We start from the raw sequence: 5,000 nt of genomic DNA on the forward strand, positions 1-5,000 counted from the left end.
GGCATTGAGCCTGAAACAGGATACTTGTTATTTGGCCATTGGCCAAGTTGTATTGCAAGGAGTTCTAATTGGTCAACCACAGGCTAGAGTTGGGTTATAAAACTACATCCTGTCCCTTTGTCCTGCGGAGAGAATCACTGAGAACAGGGGAGAATGAACAACTACCTCTCAGCATAACAGTGATTATGATTTGTCCTCTTTGAATAAACAACCCCCCCCCCCCCTGATTTGTCTTGGGGTCTGTGTTATTGAAGAGTAACATCACACGCTAACAACAGATAGTCAGTTCTTTATCAACAGTTTGTTTTAGGTATGACCATCTGCAGAGCATCTATATTGGACTATGCGGACTATCCTAGGTGAGGAGTGAAGAGGAGTAAAATACAGATAGAGAAAGAACAAGACTTAGAGAAAGGGAGACAGAAAGAGAGAGAGACAGAACAAGAGAACAGGGAAAGTGAGACAGAAAGAGTTAGCCTGGGAGCCAGTCTGTTGTATTCTATCTGCAGTAAGAGCAACTTAGCCTGGGTGTTTTGTGTTGTCCTGTTGTCCTGTCGCTCTTGTCTTCTGTTCCCTGCTGTCCTTGTTTTTTCCATCCCTCTTAAAGGTTGCTGGGGTCTGGGGAGGACGAGGTTGGCTGGGGTCTGGGGAGGGCGAGGTTGGCTGGGGTCTGAGGAGGACGAGGTTGGCTGGGGTCTGGGGAGGGTGAGGTTGGTTGGGGTCTGGGGAGGACGAGGTTGGCTGAGGTCTGGGGTGGACGAGGTTGGCTGAGGTCTGGGGAGGACGAGGTTGGCTGAGGTCTGGGGAGGTCGAGGTTGGCTGAGGTCTGGGGAGGACGAGGTTGGCTGAGGTCTGGGGAGGTCGAGGTTGGCTGAGGTCTGGGGAGGTCGAGGTTGGCTGAGGTCTGTGGAGGACGAGGTTGGCTGGGGTCTGAGGAGGACGAGGTTGGCTGAGGTCTGGGGAGGACGAGGTTGGCTGAGGTCTGGGGAGGATGAGGTTGGCTGGGGTCTGGGGAGGACGAGGTTGGCTGAGGTCTGGGGAGGACGAGGTTGGCTGAGGTCCGGGGAGGACGAGGTTGGCTGGGGTCTGAGGAGGACGAGGTTGGCTGAGGTCTGGGGAGGACGAGGTTGGCTGAGGTCTGGGGAGGATGAGGTTGGCTGGGGTCTGGGGAGGACGAGGTTGGCTGAGGTCTGGGGAGGACGAGGTTGGCTGAGGTCTGGCGAGGACGAGGTTGGCTGGGGTCTGGGGAGGACCAGGTTGGCTGAGGTCTGGGGAGGACGAGGTTGGCTGAGGTCTGGGGAGGACGAGGTTGGCTGAGGTCTGGAGAGGACAAGGTTGGCTGGGATCTGGGGAGGACGAGGTTGGCTGAGGTCTGGTGAGGACGAGGTTGGCTGAGGTCTAGGGAGGACGAGGTTGGCTGAGGTCTGGAGAGGACGAGGTTGGCTGGGGTCTGGGGAGGACGAGGTTGGCTGAGGTCTGGGGAGGACGAGGTTGGCTGAGGTCTGGGGAGGACGAGGTTGGCTGAGGTCTAGGGAGGATGAGGTTGGCTGAGGTCTGGGGAGGACGAGGTTGGCTGAGGTCTGGGGAGGACGAGGTTGGCTGGGGTCTGGGGAGGGCGAGGTTGGCTGGGGTCTGGGGAGGACGAGGTTGGCTGGGGTCTGGGGAGGGCGAGGTTGGTTGGGGTCTGGGGAGGACGAGGTTGGCTGAGGTCTGGGGCGGACAAGGTTGGCTGAGGTCTGGGGAGGACGAGGTTGGCTGAGGTCTGGGGAGGACGAGGTTGGCTGGGGTCTGGGGAGGACGAGGTTGGCTGAGGTCTGGGGAGGACGAGGTTGGATGGGGTCTGGGGAGGACGAGGTTGGCTGAGGTCTGGAGAGGACAAGGTTGGCTGGGGTCTGGGGAGGACGAGGTTGGCTGAGGTCTGGGGAGGACGAGGTTGGATGGGGTCTGGGGAGGACGAGGTTGGCTGAGGTCTGGGGAGGACGAGATTGGCTGAGGTCTGGGGAGGACGAGGTTGGCTGAGGTCTGAGGAGGACGAGGTTGGCTGAGGTCTGGAGAGGACGAGGTTGGCTGGGGTCTGGGGAGGACGAGGTTGGCTGAGGTCTGGGGAGGACGAGGTTGGATGGGGTCTGGGGAGGACGAGGTTGACTGAGGTCTGGGGAGGACGAGATTGGCTGAGGTCTGGGGAGGACGAGGTTGGCTGAGGTCTGAGGAGGACGAGGTTGGCTGAGGTCTGGAGAGGACGAGGTTGGCTGGGGTCTGGGGAGGACGAGGTTGGCTGAGGTCTGGGGAGGACGAGGTTGGCTGAGGTCTAGGGAGGACGATGTTGGCTGAGGTCTGGAGAGGACGAGGTTGGCTGGGGTCTGGGGAGGACGAGGTTGGCTGAGGTCTGGGGAGGACGAGGTTGGCTGAGGTCTGGGGAGGACGAGGTTGGCTGGGGCAGGATTTTATTTTTGTTTATGTATATTTTGTTGAATATTTACATTTGTATTGTTTTGGTTGGTTGGTGTGGTGTTTCCGGGGTCCTTGGTGGTTCTATGGGGAGTGGGGGGCCCTCTGAAGTTTCTAAAACTGTTTGAATGATGTCTGTGAGTATAACAGTATACATCCAAACAGGAAGTGGGAAATCTGAGGTTTGTAGTTTTTGAACCCCTATTGACACAGTGGGATATTGGTTATTTTGCACTTCCTAAGGCTTCCACTAGATGTGAACCGTCTTTAGAACGTTGTTTCAGGCTGCTCATGTGAAGGGGGGCCGGATGGGAGCTGTTTGACTAAGGGGTCTGCCAGCAGCCTCGTTCTCAGTCACGCGCTTTCACTTGAGAGGTCGCTCTCGTTCCATTGCTTTTCTACAGACAATGGAACATTATTGAACATGTATAATAAAAACATCCTAAAGATTGATTCTATACATAGTTTGACAAGTTTCTTCGACCTGTTATATAACTTTTTGAACTTTTCGTCTGACTGGACATGAACGCGCTTTTTTTAACCAAATGCCCTAACAAAAGAAGCTATTTGGACATAAATGGACAGAAATGATGTACATTTTCGAACAAAAAAAAATATTTAATGTGGAACTGCGATTCCTTGGAGTACATTCTGATGAAGATCATCAAAGGTAAGTGAATATTTATAATGCTATTTATGATTAATGTTGACTGCGCAACATGGCAGATATTTCTTTTGGATGGTTTGGGCTCTGAATGCCGTTCTCAGATTATGCTTTTTCCGTTAAGTTTTTTTGAAATCTGACTCAACGGATGCATTAAGGAGAACTGTATCTAAAGGTCCATGCATAACACTTGAATTTTCATCAAACATTTATAAGGAGTATTTCTGTGAATTCATGTGGCTCTCTGCAATATCACTGCATGTTTTGGAATTACTGAACGTAACACGTCAATGTAAAATATGATTTTTGGATATACCAATACACCAAGTACTAAGTCGTGTTTTGCAGAGAGGTCAAATACTTATTTTCCTCATTAATGCAAATCAATTTATAACATTTTTGACATGTGTTTTTTCTGGATTTTTTTGTAGTTATTCTGTCTCTCACTATTCAAATAAACCTACCATTAAAGTTATAGACTGATCAAATCTTTATCAGCGGGTAAACGTACAAAATCAGCAGGGGATAAAATACTTTTTTCCCTCAATGTAAATATGAACTTTACCGAACAAAACATACATGTATTGTGTAACATGATGTCCTATGAGTGTCATCTGATGAAGATCATCAAAGGTTAGTGATTCATTTTCTCTATTTGTGCTTTTTGTGACTCCTCTCTTTGGCTGGAAAAATGGCTGGGTTATATGTTTGATATTTCTTTATTTGTCTCCGTCTTTGATAACCTCTCTGAGCACAGAACACGGTTGCGGGCTGAAATTCCACAACATGCGGTGATCGCTACATAAATAGTCATATTAAACATTCATGAAAATACAAGTGTCTCACATGTATCGAAAGCCTAGAATCTTGCTAATCCAACTGCATAGTGACCTAACATAATGGTTTGTGGAGCTTTTGCTGTGAAGCATTTTTTAAATCAGACACTGTGGCTGGATTAACGAGAATGTTATCTTTAAAATGGTGCCTAATACTTGTATGTTTGAGAAATTTGATTTATGAGATTTCTGTTGATTTGTATTTGGCGCCCTGCAATTTCATTGGCTGTTGGCGAGGGGAACCCCAGTCCTAGACAGGCTACACTACTTACTTTAATAAATATGTTTGATATTTCTTTAGTTGTCTCCGTCTTTGTTAACCTCTCTGAGCACGGAGCCCGGTTGCGGGCTGAAATTCCACAACATACGGTGATCGCTACATAAATAGTCATATTAAACATTCATGAAAATACAAGTGTCTCACATGTATCGAAGCCTAGAATCTTGCTAATCCAACTGCGTTGTCAGATTTAAAAAAGGATTTACTGCGAAATAATACGATGCGATTATCTGAGTATAGAGCCCCATAAATAACAACCATTTCAACCAGCACAGGTGTAACATGTGCATTAAAATAAATTGTTTACCTTTGACGATCTTTGTCTGTTTGCAATCCCAATGCTCATTGTTACACAATGAATGATCTTTTGTTTGATAAAATCTGTTTTATAGCCTAACACGAAACATTTTGTGAACTGCTTGTGTGTTGAATTCCATCTCATTCCATTTTCGACGACACATTCCAGGTAAATAACCCACACAGAACGTGACTTTTCCAGTCATGTTTGGTTTCACTGCAATCAACTGGTTTGTTTGTAACACAATCAAACCTGATGGGCCATTTCGTGGGACGTATTGACTGAAAGAAACCGATTTGAAGATAACAAGTAGTGACATCATTGTGCACCAATGATTTTCCCGCTGTTTCGTTGATTGACTGTATTTTAACCCAATGACCACTGATCGTCTTGAAATCTAGCTGGGTAGATAGCCAATGAGCTGAGGTAAACGGCAATAGGTCATGTTTATGTGTTGCAAGACCAACCCATGTA

General features: G+C 48.3%; 1 protein-coding gene across 1 annotated transcript in view; it reads right to left on the reverse strand.

Annotated features, from left to right (window-relative positions):
- The window catches only part of LOC118382647 (muscleblind-like protein 1), a 185,046-nt gene that overhangs the window by 56,074 nt on the left and 123,972 nt on the right, over positions 1-5,000 (reverse strand).

Source organism: Oncorhynchus keta, chromosome 18 (genome assembly GCF_023373465.1).
Source record: "Oncorhynchus keta strain PuntledgeMale-10-30-2019 chromosome 18, Oket_V2, whole genome shotgun sequence".
Classification (NCBI taxonomy): domain Eukaryota; kingdom Metazoa; phylum Chordata; class Actinopteri; order Salmoniformes; family Salmonidae; genus Oncorhynchus; species Oncorhynchus keta.